The sequence below is a fragment of the Carassius carassius genome, chromosome 1 (assembly GCF_963082965.1).
Source record: "Carassius carassius chromosome 1, fCarCar2.1, whole genome shotgun sequence".
NCBI classification, from domain to species: domain Eukaryota; kingdom Metazoa; phylum Chordata; class Actinopteri; order Cypriniformes; family Cyprinidae; genus Carassius; species Carassius carassius.
The window spans coordinates 5826464-5847941 of record NC_081755.1 but is presented as its reverse complement, the minus strand read 5'-3'; the positions used below and the strand labels follow the sequence as shown (position 1 = coordinate 5847941).

The following is a 21478-nucleotide window of genomic DNA, read 5'->3' as shown; positions in this document are numbered from 1 at the left end:
TTTTTCTTTCTTTTTTATTATTATGGGTTAATCACAGAGTTTTGAGTTTGTGTTCTTTTGGTTTAGATGGACATCTTCTTGTATATTATCCTTTACATTACTAATTCTTCAAATTCCCTACGTCTCTCCCTTAAATTGCAAATAATTAATTCTCTGCATCATATTATTCATAATACCCAGCATACACCCATGGCCGTAGCCAGCTATGAGGTCACCGAGGTCCGGACCTGCGTAAATTTTACATGTTGGAAAATAAAATTTGTTCTATGATTGACTAATTTGCTGCTAAACTCCTCATATGAACATCTGCATGTAAAATTCAGAATATTTAGCATTCGTGGTATTAAAATGATCACTGCGATACGCTGCCGCAGTGAACGAGTCTTGTAAGCGAGAGCGCGAGCGCTTCTGATGTTGCCAGATCCAGCTATTAAAAGCATTTTTTTTTTTTTCAACTAAATTTATGACTTTAGAAAGTTAATAAAGTAGGAAGTTACAGTTTAGGGCAAGCAATAACTTTATCTTATCTAATTTCCAAAATATTTGGAATAATTTCGGTTTATTTTATTTATGGGTTTTTTGTTTATTTTAATAGCAACATCTGGCAACATTGCATTGCCGGCATTAGTTTGGCAGTTATCTAAAAAGACAGCGGCTATTTACACTATGTGCAAATATTTATAGATTCTATTTATATTATGTTAAAAAAGCAGGATTTTCTGCTATTTATACTACTTACTGCAAATAGTGGTGTGCTGCCCTCTGGCGTTTAGTTATAGTTCCTAGTCGGACTCGTTTCATTGACGGACCTGTTAGAGACACAGCGCAGGAATCATTCACGAGTCTGGTTCATTACACAGCTTGGTCAAATATGTGTCTGTAAGTAATTACACGTCAGAATTGTGGTTCTTGTATGATGTTTATGTTTACATTCAGTAATGTATTTTACTACGTTCGTGGCTGTTTTTCGTTTTCTCTCGTATGCTCTAGATCTAAGCCTCTTGTTTTTCTGACGCTCTGATCGACACTTCGCCTCAGATTAATCAATTTAGTTGGTTTGCTTTCATCTGCTGATTTGCATAGATTATGCATGTAACAGTGTAGCAGTTAGTTTGGTGATACTGATTATGTTTGTTTGATTTCTATACATTAAGAACATCTGTGGTTCATTATGTAAAAGTGTGATATAGAGAATATTGTTTAATTTTACTGAGTTACTGGGTAACTTTATATTTGATTGTGTAAAAGACACAACAGACGTTACACTTTTGTTAATTTGTTCTTTTTATGTTTATTGTTTCAGTCTTACAGACTTAAATGGAGAAAAGATTAAGAAATAAAACCTAGGAAGAAACGAGAACAAAAGATAAAACATCAATCCTCAAAAAGACATCTGGAGTTTCTCTTCTTCATTGCTGTTAACTATCTGTCTAGCTCTACAAACCAGACGTCATACATGCGAGGGCAGAATAAGTGGCAATTATCTGCACCTCAGTACTGTAGTACATTATAATACAGTATGCAATAACTTATTGAGTCTAATTTAATGGATTCCACCTTTGCTTATTTACTTAATTTTCATTGAAAATAAATTCTTTTTTGATGTGATTTGAAAAGGGAGAATACATTTCGCCAAAAGGCGGATTCGAACCCATGTCGATCACGTCAAAATATATATATTTATGACGCAGGTTTTACCATCTGCGCCACTGGAGTTAACCAAAATGTAATGCCTTTGGTAATATTTACTATCTGATGAATAAAAAAAATATCCACCCCGTAAATTTAGTATTAACAAACTTTGATGCAATAAATAGGGTATGCTTTTAAAAATGAGCATCCCTCCAAAAACATCTACATTTCTGTCTCTTTTCAAGTGATAGTGTATATAATTAGTTATATTTATAAGGGTTATTATACCACAATTCTATATTAAGGCTGTTATTATAGAAACCCCCTGGACCTCACTAGTTTTCAAACCCTGGCTACGGCCATACATACACCCAATGCTGAGCATGAATAAAATTATACATTTAAAGCAGATTGTACCTTCTATTACTGTGCTTTCTACATACTGTCTAGAATAGGCCTATATACAGTGCAAAGTATTCACTAGTTTAGACTTCCACAAAGCTCAGGGGTAGGCAAGTTCGGTCCAGGAGTGCTGCAGTCCTGCAGAGTTCTCTAAGACAGTCTACCATAAAGCTCAGATCAGTGAAGGGCTGCAGTGATTGTTGTCTCCACACCAGAGTATGTAAGTGGGAATGTAGCGCTGTGATTTTGACTGGATTGAGAAGCTGATTTTTTAAAAGTCGAAGCGTTGTAGTTCCCAGAGTGCTCCACCACCGCTCCATTGCGAGCCCAATTCATGCAAACAACCAGTTATATTAGGGCTGTAGCTATCGAATATTTTAGTAATCAAGTATTCTACTATTACTATTAAAAATAAAACATGGAAGAAATGTTGTGTGATTAAACCTTAAAAAGTTTAGGGTTAAAATGTATTTATTTTTAGTAGTAGGCTTTTATTTTGACGGGTTGACGTACCTTTACAGTTCTGTGTATGTGATGTGACTCTCAAATCAAATGAAAAACGGTCAAATGCTCATGAGGTGACTGTCAGAGCAGTTCTGGAGATGTTCCTCATGTGTTCACTTCTTTATTGAGTGAGAGGAAAGACTCTGAAATCACCAGAGCGTCACGTTACCTGAGCTTCAGTGTGTATAAATAAAGGAAGACGCGCTTCTGCTCCATTCATTAACAGAGACACACAGAACAAACAGGATTCATATTTAAATAGACTGTTCCGGCTTAATATTTACAGATATTAGTCCATATCATGATTTGATGTTACTGCAATGACATATTTTTGATTAATTCATTCAAAATGTGTCTAATTCCGTGCCATTCCATGTTAAACTGTAAATTCCGTTTTTATGACTGGATTCCGCGATTCCATCCGCGTTTTCTGCATCGCGGAAATCATAGGGCCCTAGTTGTGGTATGCCAGCTCTATCTTGCAATGGACACACGCCACGACGTTCTCTTTACGTTTGTCCGCGCCCTCAAATCAAAACACTGCTGACTCCTTGCAGTATGCGATCCCGGACTCAGCGCTTGTCTCCTTCCCCTTTGTGGGTGACGTAAATGCGTTGTCTCATTAAAAAAATCATTGCGAAAGAACCTGACGCAAGATTTAAAATAAATTAAAAGAGGCTTCGAGGCAGAGGAATTTGCCTTGATCATTTTTTGTAATCGAGTTACCCGAGGAATCGTTTCAGCCCTAAGTAATATTACTGCATATTTAGCATTTCACAAGTTAAGCTAGCTTGATAGAGATGAATCATTCAATTCAGAAAGAATGTGAAGGCCTTTATCACAGCAATGGACATGAGCAGGAAGTTATAGTTCTAAAGGAATTTGTTTGTTCCTTCTAGATACTGAATATTTTCAGCTGAAAGCACAACAAGTAGCCTAACACTTATTTGCATGCAATCGCTCGCTCTCTCTCTCTTAAATGCTTGGGAGGATGGAGGAGAAATTGTTGCTGCTCAGATTCACTCACATATTCTACTCAACACAGAATCTCTGGAGCAGCAGGTTCTCAGGCATCTCTTAAGGTCCTTCTCCCCCAATTGCTCCGTCTGGTCGGGTGGCCAGCTGGTCCGTGTAACGCTTTGCAGTGCTTTGTTCAATTTGCACCATCAAAATTAACCAAATGAAAAATTGTCTTCAAACTTTCATTTTCCATTTCTTTGGAATAATTCACAAACGGATAATTGCTTCATGAGTTACCCATTGCGTGTACCAAAGATTGCTTTGCCGATTGCGAAACGTGATTGGTAAATGGATTGCCAGAATACACCCTGATCCTCCAGAATTTAAAATTAAACTGAGAAGCAATTATCCATTTGTGAATTATTCCAAAGAAATGGAAAATGGTTAATTTTGATGGTGCAAATTGAACAAAGCACTGCAAAGCGTTACACGACCCCGGCTCTTGGAAGAGTCCTAAGCCCCTTTCACACTGCACGTCGGTCCCGGCAAATTGCCGGAACATTGCAGGGTTGCCTTCAGTGTGAAAGCAAACACGTCCCCGGATTGATTCCGGCACTGAACCCGGGTTGGGGACCTAGTAACATTGCCGGGTTCAGTCCCGGGACGAGCGCTGTGTGAACAAAAGCCAGATCTAATGCTTTGTCGTAGTGATGATGCACGTTATCGCGCATACCGGCTGAAGGAAGATCAACGTTCGCGACAAAAACATATGTGCAAACAAATGAAGCAGAGATCAGTTAGTTTCTCACTTTCCGCGCTGACGCTGAGATCGTTCGCTTGCTTCAGTGGAAATATAACTTGCCTAGCGTTTTCGACTCGTACATTACACATCACACCCTGATGTCACGTGTCGTTACGGGATCTTTACGGGTTGTGTGTGAAAGCACGCACATATTCCGGGTAATCACTGGCAGTGTGTAAGTGCAAATTCTAGCTACCCGAGAACAATTGCCGGAACACTTCACCTGTGTATTTGCCGGAATCGCAGTATGAAAGGGGCTCTAGTTGTATAAAACTTCTTGCATTTGGGAATTATGTGTACTTGGGAACCTTTAGTGCAGCAGAAAAATTAGCCTTTCCAAGATCTGTGCCAATATACAATCCTGCCTCTGAGCTATGCAGGCAGTTCCTTTAACGCATGTCCGGTCAATTTAACTTACCATGGGATGACTCCAATCAAGGTGTAGAAACATCTCAACAGAGATCAAGAGAAATGGGAGGTACCTGAGCTAAATTTCACGTTTTGTTGCAAAACAAATTTCATTTGTTTGGTCTGAATACTTATGTATTTGTGATATTTCAGGTAGGGGTGTGCACGGTTAGTCGAACATTCGAATATTCGTTCTGCTCTAATTATTCGATAAATAAAAATGATATTCGAATTTCGAAAAAAAAAAAAAGTTCACAATAAAACCTAATTTGGTCACTTTCTGTGATTCTCCACGGCATATTTGAAGATGTATGCAAGCAAAAAAAAATGAATGAATGAACAAGGGGCCGTTCACATGTCGCGCCTAAAAACGCGTTGAAAACGCTAGGCGTGCAGCTTTCTCCTTCTTTCCAAAGCACTCGGGCAGAAGCACTCCTGAGTCTGCCATTGCTAAACAACAATGACGTGCTCTCTCCATGAAGACGTGGAAATTTCAGCAAAGGATAAATGGATTTGCAGCACTAAAAATCGCTTGCAGTGTCTCTGCTACTAAATTTATTTCAAAATGGCAATCAATATACAGCTATGATCAGCTGTTCCTTCATCTTGGCTGAGCTTTCAACGTTGTTAAGGGAAAGGATGAAGCTGAATGTTTAGTTCTTGTCAAATGACCCGCGGTGCGCTTACGGCATTCTGAAAAGTTGAGATGTTTTTAACTCGATGCGGTGCGGACGTGCCTGGAAAAAACGGGCGAGTCGCACCGTGTGCGCATTGCCATCGCGTCACTTCTATTATGAGCGCGCATACCGTGCGCCTACATTGGAAATAACTAGCTTGAGCGCGCAAAAGACGCGATATGTGAACGGCCCCTAAGAACTGCGGTCTTCTACAGTACTTCAAATATGCCGTGGAGAAATCACAGAAAGTGACCGAAATCAAGAACATTGTTGCGGCATCTCTCAAGCAACGAATAAACACAGCTAACTTGGAGAATGCAGTGAAAACTCCTCTTCTCGCGTCCACCCTAGACCCTCGGCACAAACATGTCAGGTTTCTCGATGAAAACATGAGAGAAGTAAGAAAAAAAAAAACTTTGATCATTATCAGAACATTTTCCTTGATGCGAGTGGTGCGGATGCAGCAACGATAAAGAGGATGCAATGCCCACTCGTCGGAAAAGGCTGAGCCAGTTCTTCATCGATGATTACAGAGAGTCCAGCCGAGACGAGTGGGAACAGTTCTTGCTGGAGCCATGTATTCCACCAGATGAGGATCCCATTCAGTGGTGAAACGAAAACACGAAGCGCTTCACAAATCTTATTCGCTTACACCGTTATTTTTGAGTCCCGACAACGTCTGTGCTGTCAGAGCGCGTTTTCTCCGCGGCCGGCCTTATTGTTTACAGACTAAGGAGCCGAATTTCCCCCGATCATGTTTACATGCTCGCATTTCTTAACAAGAACATGTAAAACAATAGAAAAAAAAGCAAAAAAGATTTGCTGACAGTTTAAAAGTTTCAAAGTTAAGTGTAGGCTACGTTCTACAATAGCCTAATTGCTGCAGGCTGCTTTACGTTTTTTCTTTGTTCACTTTTTTTTTCCTTTGTTCCCTTTTTTTTTTGCTTTTAATCTGTACTTTTGTTCGTTTGCACGCATTGTTAAAGGTTTTCAGCTACAAAACACAATGTGTAATGTTCAAGCTTATTGTGTGTAAGCTTGTTCAAAATGACGGAAATAAATGTTGCTGAAAAATAACGTCGGTCTCATTAAACTTAATTTAAATAAACGAATATTCGAATATTCGTTTTTTATAAGCTCAAATATTCGAATGTGATATTTGCGAAAAAGGCCCATCCCTAATTTCAGGGAGGTTTTTACTTTAAAATAAATTTACAGACATTTTTAAAATTCTGTTTTCTTTGTCATTATGGGGTACTGAATTTAAACTATTGTAGTAACAGGCTCCAACATCATAAAACTGCATAAGTGAAGGGGCTCTGCATACTTTCTGAATGGACTGTATTTACTTTCTTAAAATTCCTTGCAGCTTAAAAAAAAAAAAGCTAAACCAAAAATGTATTAATCTATTGTATTGACTTATTGAGTAAACTGGTTTGTTTACCGGTTAGTTAGTTCAGTTGTGTAATGTTTATGTTTATCTGTTACTCACCCATCTGCTTCAGTACTCCAGTTGCATTGGCTGAAAGTCCTTCAGCAAACACTTGACATATGTAAACTCCTTTATCCTCAGTTCTGACACTCTTCAGTCTGAGAGAGAAGTTTCCTTTAGGGATTTCAGCAGTGAAGAACTCAACTCTATCTATGTATCTCTCATCTGATGAATCTGGAAAAGTCTTATTCATTTGATAGAGCAGAACCAGAATAACTTCATCTGTTTTCCTCCATGAAACTTCTTCAAATGTTCAGGTGGGATGTGAGAGTCTACAGAGCAGTTAAGTGTGATGTCTTCACCCACAGACACAGATACGGAGCGACTCGATCCTGATACTAGCAAACGTTCTGAAAGAATTAAATAAACAGTTCCAACATCAGATACAACATAGTTTGAATTTTATGTACAGTATTCTTTTTTATCATGAAAATTATGCAACTCATGTGATCCAGACTCACCAACATCTTTTATTTGAACCACAGTCTCACCAGAATCCTGCTGACTGTGAACTGTACATGTGTACTGCCCCTTATCTTCAGCTCTCAGATTGTTCAGATGGAGGGAGAAGTTTCCATCTTTAATCTGATCAATAAAGAAATTAGCTCTATTCTGGTAATCCTGCTGCTGTTTTTCTTTTTGACTCCCACCCTCCAGAAGCAGACGAACCAGAGTCTCTGAGTCTGTTCTTCTCCATTCCACCTTGAGACCCTCCATTGGTAAAAGTTCATCAACATAACAGGGCAATACCACTGAAGATCCCAGAGGAGCAACCAGAGGACCAGGGGGACCATGTACTGTCAACCCTAAAATTTGAATAAACAATATTTATTAAAAAATAAACACCAAGATGCTCAGCATGTAACAAAATAATACAAAAATGACTTCTTTCTGCCGTGTAGAAATTTGCTGTACAAATTCATTTATATAAAAAGTTGTGTATTACTGGAGCACAGAAACTATTCATTTTACCTTTGATTGAAAAGAAAAAAGATTAAAACCCATTTCTCTAATACACTGGTTTTGGTTTTCAATTAAAAGAAATGCAACACTATGCTAGTGCTGACTTTAGCTATCATATAATGAACATGTAAATGTATTGTAATGTCACAGGTATGAACGCTATTATAGGTTATTCCCTTCGCAGTCACCTTTGCCTGCTCACAGGAGGCTTTAAGACATGATTCTGACCATATTTAAACAATATTTAAGATCAGTGAATTAGGGTTGAATTTGTTTACCGTATTTTTCGGACTATAAGTCGCGCCTAAGTATAAGTCGCATCAGTCCAAAAATATGTCATGATGAGGAAAAAAACATATATAAGTCGCACTGGACTAGTCGCATTTATTTAGAACCAAGAACCAAGTGAAAACATTACCGTCTCCAGCCGCGAGAGGGCGCTCTATGTTTATTAGGGGTAGACTACAGAAGCACTGAGCAGCACAGAGCGCCCTCTCGCGGCTGGAGACGGTAATGTTTTCTCTTTTTTAATTTCTCTCGGTTCATGTCAAATTAGTTTTGATAAATAAGTCACACCTGACTAGAAGTCGCAAGACCAGCCAAACTATGAAAAAAAGTGTGACTTATAGTCCGGAAAATACGGTACTAAATATTGCGTTGGGTACCACGTTACTCCCACGGGAGTGCAGGTCTCTATGTCACAGCGTCCAGAGAGATTTATATCAGAAGAAATAAGGAAGATTTTTATTTTATTTTTATAAAATATTGTTTTTATTAGCATATGCTCTTACAAAATGTTAATGGTGTCTAGGAAGGATCCACAGTTTGATACATAGAGAGTCGTGTTTTACAAAAGGAAAATACACAAATGTATAACCTTACTACAAACCGTACAAGGATGACAATTTTAAAACTTTAAACATCAGCACAAAAGACAGGAAGAAAAAAAAAACCAATTGTTATACAAACTTTCCCATCCCACCCCCCACCCTCTTCCCTTGTATGGTTATCAGTTTCCTTTCATTTATATATCTAAACAGTCTATATACAGTTTATGCATACACCCATCTGTAAACATACATACCTATATAAATCTGGACATTACTCATAACAAATGTATCAATGAGGAACTTATACAAGATACACCTGTGGAGGGCTAATTTGAAGCCGGTCCATGAGGGCTTATACTAGCATGGTCAGTCAAGTCTAGGGAAGGCAGAATGTCTGTGAATTGGCCCCAGATTTCTCTAAAGGCTGCATGCTCACATTAAATAATATCTTTTTATCAATCCAATTTTTTTTACTGCAGTGCTCGCAAGTAAGATAAAGTACTTTTTTGTAGTAGTTCACATTAATAGAGCTTGTGTCCCCCAGGATCCATAGTTGTGTGTCCTGTTCAATTTGACTTCCTATTACCCTTGAGGTTAATTCAATGACACGTTTCCACAGTTCTTCTATCATTAGGCAACTCCACTGCACGTTTAATAATAATAATTCCTTACATTTATATGTTTAAATATCAAAGCGAGGCACAGGTGTTTTTATATCGCTGTATTTCTGAAGGAAGACTTGCATGTTATATGCCTGATAAAGCAGCGTGTGAGCATACCAGCTCTGCTTTGTTTACAGCTGTTACTGGGGAAACCTCTATTTCTCATGCTTTATGTCTATGCTTTAAAACATCTCCTGCTGGCAAAGAATGAATTTGCGTTTTCATTAAGTCCGCCTGATCCACGTAGCAAACATATTTTGTTTGTTATCCAAAAATATCTACTCTAGAGGGACTTGGCTGTTGTTATTGGTTCTATTTGGAAGTCTACCGGAAGTTAAGTTAGGTCCACAAAAGCGCGCATGCGTAGTAACGTTTGTTTATGTTGATGCCGTTGAAACTGTCTATATAGAAGATATTATTCTTTTCAATGATCCATGTAATTTGTTACATAAGTGAGATTCAAGCAGTTTCTTTTGGATATATGGGAATCTTTCCTTGGATTTCTCCTTAACCCAGTCTCTAATTTGTAGGAATTTGAAGAAACTATCTTTGGGAAGGTTGAATTTTTCATTTAGTTGTTGGAAGTTAGCAAAAGTATAATCGATGTATAAGTCAGCAACTGTTTGGATTTCTCTTTCCCTCCACCCCCGCAATACTGAGTCAGATATGTGGTGTGAGAGGTTGGAATTACCCCACAAAGGTGCCCTTCTAAGAAAATAAATACTTATGTCGAGAAGTGAGTGAGATTCTTGCCAAGCAGCAAATGTTTTCAGTATTATTGAGTTGTTTGAGAGTGTGGTTAAACCTTTTTTTGTGCCTATGAATGGAATATCCTTTAATGCCATGGACTTCATCTCATGTTGTTCTATTGGGACCCATCTAACCTCACTGTTCTCTGCATGCAGCCAGATCCAAATCGATCTGTACTGAGATGCAAGATAATAATTCCTAGAAATTGGTAAATTGAGACCTCCCTTTGAATATAGGGCCTGTAGAGAGATGAGTTTGACCCTAGGGTTTTTTCTTTGCCATATAAAAGGAGTTAGAATTTTGTTAAGCCTGTTGAAGAAACTCTTGGGAACATTCATCAGAAGACATTGAAATAAGTAAGTTTGATTTATTCCAATAGATTTATATAGTTCTGTTTACATATATGCTCATTCGATTTATCAATTTGTATACCCAAATATTTTCTTTTAATATTGGTTTTAATGGGTCAGTGAGAGCTCTAATATTATTGTCCTGTATATTCAGTGGTAAGATTTTGCTTTAATAGTAATTTAATGTATATTCTGAGACTGCATTATATTCCTTGAGACATTTCAGTAGCGGGGGGACTGATGTTTGTGGATCAGTTATATATAATAAAAGATCATCTGCATACAAAGAAAGTTTATGTTCATCTGTGCCAAATTTAATTCCTGCTATGGAGTTGTTAGAGCGGATGGCGATGGCTAATGGTTCTATTGCAAGCGCAAAGAGCAGAGGGGAGCTTGGGCAGCCTTGCCTGCATCCTCTGGATAATGAGAAAGTGTTAGATAAAATGTCATTTGTAAAAATATTAGCTTATTTACTTACTTACATACTATAATGGTGGCGTGTCCACACACAGCGGCTTCTCTCTGTCCTGACAGAAAAGTGTTTTCGTGTTTTTTGTCTCGTGATTTGCAGTGTTTTTGTACGTCTTCATCTACCTGTCTTTAAGCGTGCATACAGTCGTGATTTTCTGCTGGATTTCGGCAGAACCGCATTTCTTTTTTAGTTAAACTCCGTGCAGGCGGAACAGCTGTGGAATCACGATCTGCTCCGGAGGCCTACACCACCACCAACCCCCACTGCTGCATCTCGCCCAGGAGGCGCCACAAGCGGCGTGAGAGGAAGAAGAAGAGGGGTAAGCGCGGAGGTATCCGGGCTAGGTTAACAGCTAACCCACACAAGGCATCTATCCCCACCATCGTACTGACTAAAGTATGATCTTTGGACAATAAACTGGACTACATCCGATTACTACATTCAACTCAGAGGACTGTAAGAGACAACAGCGTTCCAGACTGTGCCAATCAGCTCGATCAGCTGACGTGCTATCGAGCAGAAAATGCCCCTATGGCAGGAGGAAAACCCATGGCGGCGGGCTTTGTGTTTACATCAATGACGCGTGGTCCAGCGATGCTGTTGTAATCTGCAAACACTGCTCACCCCTGTTCATGATTATTAAGTGCAGGCTGTTCTATCTGCCGATGGAATATGCTGCCATGCTGCTCATTTCGGTTTACATTCCTCCGAACAATACTGACTTAAAGAGTGTGTTTTCAAAAATACACCAACACATTAACTTTCCAACTCGGGGTAATAACATTTTTTACTTTGTTTACACCACACAACACACATACAATAACACCACTGACCTCAAAGAGTACTCAGAGATTGTCACTGCCTACATCAACAAGTGCATTGATGATGTAACAGTCACAAAAACATTACTGTCTGGGTCAACCAGAAGTGGTGGATGACAGGGGAGGTCTATAGACTCCTGAAGACTCGGAACGCTGCCTTCAGAGCTGGGCCTGAGAACAGCCAGGGCCAACCTGTACCCACGGCATCAAAGAGGCTAAGAGACATCACTCCAAGAGACTAGCCCATCAATTCAGCGACAGCAGAGACACTCTGAGCCTGTGGCAAGGGATACAGACCATTACAGACTACAAACCCCCACCATGGACCTGTGACAACAACATCTCTCTGCTGAATGAGCTGAACACCTTCTTCGCTCGCTTTGAGCAACAAAACAGCACCACTGCACAGAAGACTCCACCTCCTCCCGGTGACTAGGTGATGACGCTGATCCTTCAGCAGGATCAATGCACGGAAAGCTCCGGGTCCTGACAACATCCCTGGGCGTGTACTGAGAGACTGTGCAGCAGAACTCACTGATGTCTTCACAGACATGTTCAACATCTCACTTAGTCAGGTTGTTGTTCCCACATGTTTCAAAACTACCACCATCATTCCAGTCCCGAAGAAGCCATCTCCATCCTGCTTCAATGACTACCGTCCTGTTGCACTTACTCCCATCCTCATGAAGTGCTTTGAACGTCTAGTCATGCACCACATCAAGTCTACCCCTTCCAGTTTGCATATCGGTCCAACCAGTCGACCGATAATGCCATCGCCACTGCTGTCCAGTCAGCACTCACACATATAGAGAAAAAAGACTCATACATCAGAATGCTGTTCATACTCTTCAGTTCAGCATTCAACACAATCATCCCTCAACAGCTCATTCACATTCTGGTCTATCTGGGGCTCAACACTTCGCTGTGCAACTGGCTGTTGGACCTTCTTACTGGAAGACCTCAGGCAGTACGGGTCGGCAGCAACACATCCAGCACCATCACACTGAACACTGGGGCCCCCCAAGGATGTGTGCTGAGCCCCCTCCTCTTCACTCTGCTGACCCACGACTGCACACCGTCACACAACTCCAACCTCTTTATTAAGTTTGCGGATGACACAACTGTGGGGTGGGTCTCATTAGCAACAAAGATGAGACAAACAATAGGAGTGAGGTGAGCCGCCTGGCCAGATGGTGCAGTGACAACAATCTCTCTCTAAATGTGGAGAAGACAAAGAAGATCGTTGTTGACTTCAGGAGAGCACACACTCAGCACGTTCCTCTGACCATCAACGATGCGACTGTGGAGAGAGTGAGCAGCACCAATTTCCTGGGTGTGCACAGCAGAAAGGACCTCTCCTGGACTGACAACACAGCAGCATTGGCCAAGAAATCACAGCAGCGCCTCTGAGGAGAACCAGAGCTCCGCCCCCCCTATCATGTACACCTTCTACAGAGGCACCATCGAGAGCATGACAAGCTGCATCACTGTGTGGTATGGCGCCTGCAAGGCGTCCTGCCGAAAGACTCTGCTGAGAAGATCGTTGGTGTCTCTCTCCCCGCTCTCACCCAAAGCACCCTCTGCATTGCAGGTGATCCCACCCACCCGTCACAGAGCTTCTTGAAGGACAGCTTCATCCATCAGGCTGTCATGAAGCTGAACTCGCTCACAACTTGCCCCCGCATCCCTCTTCTGCCCCAGGCACCACTGAAATATGAACCCCCCCACCGCCACCACCACTAACATACGATGACATGCACCGGTCACTTTGTGCATCATTGGTCTGCTCATTACCTCATTCAACATGGAACTGACGTCATTCTACTACCTCATCAGTCAATTATATAAAATAACTGCTCTTGAGACCTTTGTCACTTCAATCAGATTTAATAAGCTTTTTTTTGTGCACTAAAAATCTTTTCCTCACTGTTCACTTCACTGGTTTGCACTCTATCTGCCATGTGCCTTGCGTGGCTTTATTTAACTTTATTTTTAATTTTATTGTATTTTTTTACATTCCCTTATTGTATAGCTGTATCTTATATTTTATATTTGATCTAGATTTTGATCTTGACTTATCTTTGGAGACTTGACTTATCTTTGGAGGCATTATACAGTGTTTTAACATATTGAGTAAATTCTCTCCAAAGCCCTTAGCCTCTAGAGTCTGAAATAAAAAGCTTTGTTCAATCCTGTCAAATGCTTTGTTTGCATCCATAGACATTATTGGTATAGGATTTTGATTTTTTTGAGCGGTGTTCAGTATGTGGAGCAGCCGCACATTGTCTGCTCCATACCTGTTTTTAACAAAGCCTGTTTGGTCAGTATGTATTAGCTTTGGTATAACATCTTCCAATCTGAGAGAAATTAGTTTGGATGGTATCTTATAATCTGTATTTAAGAGGCTGAGGGGTCTGTATGAGTTACATTTCTGTTTGTCCTTGCCCAGTTTTGGAAGCAGCTGTGTTTGTTGTGATTTCCAATGAGTCTGTTAATTTTTTATTTTCTAGAGCTTCTAAAATCATGTCCGTGAGTAGAATTAATAGTTTTTTTAAAAAAAGCCTTATAATACTCGACAGGGAAGCCGCCTGGCCCGGGAGTTTTTTTTATTTTGTAAAGAGTTAATGGCTTGGAGTACCTCCATTTCTGATATATCTGCATCAAGCAGATCTCTATCCTCGTCTTGTAATTTGGGAAGGGTTAGTCCATCCATGAACCTTTTTGCTCCAATATTATCAGAGTCCTGCCCAGTTTTATATTATATAATTTTAATTGTTTAAATTCTGCATTTATGGTTGGTGAATTATCAAGGAGTCTGCAGCCCTCTGTTAATATTGAGTGTATAAATTTATCAGATGTTTCCTTTTTAATTTGCCAAGCCAAGAGTTTACTTGTTTTGTTTCCGAATTCATAATAGACATATCTAGTTCTGGCCATAGCTGCTTCGTCTTTGCTGGTACATAGATTATTATTATTGCATTCTTGTTTTTATCAGTCTGTTAAGGTGTTCTTCCTTTTTGGTGGCAATGTATTCCTGTACCTGCTTTTTAATATCTCTTTCCAATTTGGTTATTCTCTCTCTAAATTGTTTTACCTTGTGGGCACTATATGATAAAATTTAGCCTCTCATGTAGGCTTTAAGAGCTTCCCAAATGTTGGCATGAGAGCAGGAATTTGAATTGCCATCAAGAAAAATTTCAATATTGGTAGTCATATATGAAATAAAATCAGGATCTCTCACCATGTAATTTTTAAATCTCCACCTGCGGGTTGTGGGCTGTGGAGCTTCAAACAACCAAGAGAGTTTTATGGGCTTATGATCTGAGAAGGTAGCTGGTAGATAGAAGCATTCTGTCACCATGGCTATCATACCTAGTGGCACTAGGAACATGTAAATTCTTGAGTGTGTATTATGCATAGGTGAAAAGAAAGAGAAATCCCTATCTTTGAATTAAGATTTCGCCATACATCAGTTATGCCTATGTCTTTCATATCTTGTTTTAGTGCTGTTGCTGCCCAAACTGTTTTACTCATTAAACATACCACTGCATATTTTCTTTCAAATGTAAAACAATACACAGAAACTTAGACATCATATAAGTGATTTAATTGAGCACTAGAAAAATACAATAAGAATAATTTGAGTAAGAAAAATAAGAAAAATAAAAAAGATTTAACTTTGTATGCCAATTACAGAACATCCTGAGATTGCTAGAAATGCAGCATTTACATTGAATTACAATGAAAATATGTGCTGATGTGCTGATGGCCAGTTATAGAGATGGTAGTCATATAAATGTGCCGTAATGTCAATAAATCACTCTATTCATATAGATGGCATTCATGTTGATAGCCGTGATTAGACAGTAAAAGTGAGCCGATTTGCATTCAAACAGATGGTAATCATGCAGATACAGTCACATTTAACATAAAACACACTCACACCTATATAAAAAATGTTGAAAAATAAAGAAAAAGCTGACCGCCTCCATCAGATGAGAAGTGCGTCAGAGCGCATCACGAGAGAGCGCCAAAACTCAAATAAACAATTTTCCTCCTATCTTTTTTTTTGTGGATCTTCTCATTCTGTTTGTGACACTGTAAGCTGCAAAACCATGCCCTTTTTTACTACCAAGATGCAGTTTCTAAGCGTTGAGTTATTCCATAACGGGCACAAACAGTTACGTCACTGAAGAACTGAAACGTAAAAAAAAGGAATTATCATCAATTTTACAACGTTATTGATTCATTGGACCAAACGTGCTCCATGAGATGTCATTCAGTGGACCCTTTCTAACTAAACCAGGATTTACAGCTGTGGATGTGTTTATGATTCATTGTTACGATGAAACTGTTATGTACTGCATTTTCATTCTTCATGTTTTGATGTGTATTGCTTACACAAATTTAGCAAATACATTCTTTATAAGCTTTTCATTGAAAAACAGCGATCTGTCGTTGATGCTTGAGACTTAGATCTTTATAATGATATATAGTTTGTCAAGATTAAATTTGTCCTTTTATATGTAATCTATTCATAAATATTGACACATGCAAACAATGGGAGTTGAGGACGTAGGCATCAGGGTGCAGGCTAAGAGGTTAAAGGATACATCTTATATTGTAAAAATCAGGGTTGGGTACCGAAACGATTGAATCGATTGAAATATTTGTCCTTGTTCTCCGAAATGTACACAAGAAGCATGGGCATCGTTAGGCTTTTTTAGCGGGGCTTTAGCATTTAGCTCCATAAACTTTAACATTACACAAATTCACGATTGCTTCAGAGTCAGTCCTCTTAATTTCACATGAAAACGGCGGCAGACCTGTCTCCTCCCTGTCTTTCAGCACACTCTTCAATCCGCAGACCGCAGCGGGAGCAGTGCGAGTGTGCTCAAACAGAAACAGAGGACAAAAGGTGTATGTTTATCGATAAGATTGTTAGAATATCTGTATCTGTGCAATTCTTTGTCATAAATAAAGTTTACAAAAGGTCACGAGGGAACAGTCGGTTTCTCGTCTACTGTAAAGTTTTCGCTCCATTCACCACTGATCACACCACAGCTGTTTCCTCCAGTGAAAATCTAGCCCTTAACACGTATGAACGCATACTTTAATTACACTTATTTAAATTTACTTAATTTAATTATATGTACTTTATATATACACTACTGTGCAAAAGTCTTATTAGTCATAGACAGTCTGTTGTCAGACTGCTTGTGCATTCAACAATCTAACTAGATTATTATAAAAAAAATTGATGGCAAAATAAATGTTTGGAAATGTATACTGATATTTCCTACCAACATACTACAGCAAATATATAAATAACTGGTGAAAATACTAATGTGCCTAAGACTGTATTACAAATGACGTTGTTGCTACTTTATAAAGAATGACCATACAGTCATCTAGGGATATCCAGATCCGATCACGTGATCGGAAATCGGGCCCGATCACTTGGTTTCAGACTCGATCGGAATCGGACGTTACCTCCCGATCAGGACTTGGATATATATAATAAAAGTGTGAATAAATATAGATTTAAAATCAAAGATACAGGATAGTCTGCGCATTATCTGGTGTTTTATCCGGACCCAGAATAAGGCAAGATGAACATCACGGAGCACTAAACACTCCTGCAGTGTGCGTTTTATTCATACTTGACGCCAGAGGGCGCTCTCGCGCAGAAAGTCATATCAGGAGATTACTTATATGGACAAAAGCATCCTGCTATCTCTGTATGAAAAAAGTTGTTTTCACAGAAAAACATAAACTTTTGGAAACGCGAAGACTTTAATATACGATTACGACAATATATGGTTTTTCAAGTCAACTCCAGCAGATGATAATTTAAGTACACTAAGTAGACATCCAAAAGGCCCTTTTTACCGCCGCCGCGGCAGTATAAAGTGCATTTGCAGCCTTTGACCGCTGAGTGGCGCTTTAACCACAAGTTATCAAAGCACACTTTCGCTAATAGACGTCCGTTTTGCCTCACTGATGTGTTAGATTTGATGGCTTCAGTCAGGGAAAATGAAAGAAAAACACTGTAGTTAAAATATTTAATATTTAATATCCACAGATGAAAGTTGGGTACTTATGAAGCTATGTGCATTTCTTAGAACGAATTCAAGCAGGATGTCAAGCCTGTGCCTGAACCTGTGATTATATTTTCTCTAATCTACATGGTATTAAACCATATTTTAGATTTGACACATTTAAAAGGTGTGCAGTATTATTTATATTATATTATGCATTATATTATTCAAAAGAAATTGTGGTTTACTTTGCATTGGAGCATTAAAAGTGGTAGCCTATTTTAGGGGGGTTGGCTACATGGATTAATATGCAAAATGTCAATATAAGGATTACTTTATCACAGAATATCTGTTTTCGGCGGCACTTGTTTAGTTTAAAAGTAGACATGTCAAGCTTTCTATAGATATCTCATGTATTTTCGTTGAGTATTCACGGAGTTACAGTTCATTTTAATGACGTGTTTGTAAATGAAGATCGGCGCAGAAAAAGGCTGCAGACGGCACACCTTGTTTGTTATCTTTATTTTATAAGTGCACAAAGTTTTGTTGTTATTATGTCTGTATCCAAAAAAAGTAAACCCTTTACAGATTCGATTGATGTATTGCTCTTATCTGTACGATTAAAACTGAAAGTGTAATTTAAGTTCTTTTCGGGGTTATCAGGAGAAAATGACTCATAAAGCGTATCCGCGTTAATCGACTCCAGCCCAGCCAACATGTCCATGTGGGCCCCACATGGGATTTATCTGGGCTATGTGGGTGTCAACTGGGCATGGGCTCAGAGTGGGCACTTTGATGGGCTGAATGTGGGCCCCAGCTTGGATACAGTTATGGGCCCCAGTTAGGCTGCCCATTATTGTTTATTTGTGGGTCCCAGATGGGCCACATTTGGGCTATATTAGGATATATTTCTAGTTATATACATTTAAATTCCTTTTTTTTTTGTGCAGATTATTTATTTCTATGCAGTTATGGGTAGCTATAGCATTTTAAATGATGTATACGGGTGATTCTTCAACTATGGTACTCTTTGAGCTAGACAGTTTCAGAAAATAAAAACATTTCTACAAACAGTTTTTTAGTATCAGTTGGTTTCTCAGACTGTCTAGAAACCTTCCCTTAAGTTGGCTGTGCTGATTTTTATTGAATAATATATATTTTATTCCATTTTTATCTGACAGTCCAAGAAAACGGTCATTTCCATCACATAGCAAAACGTGTGTTTTGAAGAGAAAATAATTAAATATCTTCTGTTATAAACATATTTGATTAAATAGCACACACATCTCTGATCAAATTTGTAATTTATTTATTTTTCAGAAATGTAACTGTAAAGATTTTACAATGTTTACACTAAAAAACACCTAAAACTAGATCACTGGAACATTTAATTTACTTATCATAGCTCAAAATCATGTATTTCTCAATGTGTATACACATATCTTACCCCTAACTGCACAATGATCAACACCACTGAATATAGTTGGTTTGATTGTATGTTTTTTATATGTTTTACTTTAAAATATGTGTTGTGGTGGAAATGACATGGCGTGGCGGAAAAGACAATGTGTGGTGGAAATGACATAGATAGGCAACTTCCAATTAGAAACTATTAGAAATTATTTTTTATTTCATTAGTGAACAAAAATATATAACCAATATTTTTGAATAAAAAACAATCCAAAAAATTAAAAAACATGAATGTGTTAGAAATAAAAAAAAAAACATTTCTTCACTGCTTTCTACATGCTGAACTAGTACAAACTAGTACAAACTAGAGCAAACCCTTTATGTCATCATTACCTTAATATAACCTTAATATAACCAGCTGAATATAAATGTTGAATAACAGATAAACATAGGCAATATTTTGAAATCGAAAACTTCTATATGCCTATATGCTGAACCAGAGCAAACACTCTGTACTTAAACGTTACTGTCATGTGTGTTATGTCGTAAATCCATGTACTGTCAAACGTAATAATGTGGAATAACAACTTGAATCTGACAAAATAGACATTGTATTTGCAAAATACTGTATCTGGCAAACTTGTGTATGGGCCTGAGGTTCAGTTATGTGTCATGGTCAAGAACAGAGCATATTTCCTTCCAAACTGTTGGTTCCACCATCACATGCCTCTTTGTTACTGGTAGAGGCTCTGGAACCAGCCTGATCACATCTTCTGGCCGGTACCAAATTACATCGTCTCTCATAGGCCAGAAGAACTTGTTTTTGCCAATATGACTCATGGTTTTCACCAGAGCACAACCCTCAGGGTCCACATCCTGTATAATGCCAGGGTAAGGATCCCCATCATACCGTACCACACACCAACTTCCAATCAGTCCTTCATGCAGGTCTATGATGGGTTGAAAGGTGCTGGTAAGTGTGCTTGAACTTGGTGATCCCAATGCAGTCTCCATGTTCTGTGCTCCCAGTATGTCAACATTTTTGAGACCAAAACACTGGCAAGGATGGGGATCTGCACAAAAGCAACTGAGAACTCGCCAAGAAATCTCCCCCGGTCTTGTAGAGACTATCTAAAAGAACAAAATGCACTTAAACACTGTGGAGATATAAATTGAAAAATGTTAAACTCTCATTACAAAGGTGACGTGTGATACCTGATGTATCTGCATGGTTCCTTTGATGGTCAGCAGGCCATCAGGAAGGAGACTATCCATCTCTTCAATTTCCCCCTCAGTGATGTACATTAACTTGACAGTCGATGGCTGGTTAAGCAGTTGTTCAAACATCACTTTTCCAGTTGGAAGGTCAGTGCCTTTGGCCACAAGCGAGTCTGCCTGGCGCTTAACAGCCGCACCAATTCCATCAGCTGGGCCCTTCCCATGTCCGGCCTCCAGAAAATTCCAGGTCACCTTTTGGAATCCCAGCTCATATGGTACTTTGCTCAGGAAAAAAAAGTTCTTTTTTGACCTATACTGAGTGGTTGGGCCATCACTTATGACATGCAGGGTGGTTGCAGCTGTGTTTAGTTGTTTGAGGTAGGTAAGCACTTTTTTGAGGTGAGCCCAGATTGCAGGTGGGTCATGGCGCATTGAGGAACTAATGGTGCAAACAGACACAACACCATTCTTAGTGTGAGCCACACCAGTATGGAGGCTTACCTGCTGGTGGGAATCACCAAAATGGACAGCTTGAATTTCATTGTAAAATTTGCACATGTAATTTTCTGCGAAGTCAATTTGTAGAACAATGCTTTCTTCGTCAATCTTTTCTTTTAGTTCTCTCAAAGACAGATATTGGTGTTTTATGTTGTGAATGTGCTTTCCCATCTTTTTCTTCAGTTGGTCTGAAAAGTCATCCAACAGTGTCTTCAATGTCCCATATACTTTTTCCTTCGTTGTGTGGTGAACTTTAATCATTTCTTTGGAGCCATCTTTTTTATTTTTTTCTCTGTCTTCCACAGAACTTCTCCATTCAAACCACCAGGTTTGCTCCCCAGCATCGAAGGCAGAGGTTTGGAGCTCATGGTCTTTACAATCTAGACACTCCCTGTACATGCATTCTTTTGTCACATTTTTGCATGCAATTGAATACATGAGATCGGTGACTTTAGACGTTTTAATGACTTTGTGAAAGAATAGTTTGTTTGCCATGAACTGTATGTTTGAGTGTAGCTTACACAGACACGTGTCTCTGTCTTTGATCGTTGGTGTAACAATCCAAAAGGGTCGCTTTTTGCAAAAC

General features: G+C 39.0%; 1 pseudogene; it reads right to left on the bottom strand.

The window, feature by feature from the left end:
- Nucleotides 1-6869: 6869 nt before the first annotated feature.
- On the bottom strand, nucleotides 6870-20936 carry LOC132153835 (uncharacterized; annotated as a pseudogene).
- Nucleotides 20937-21478: the final 542 nt, after the last annotated feature.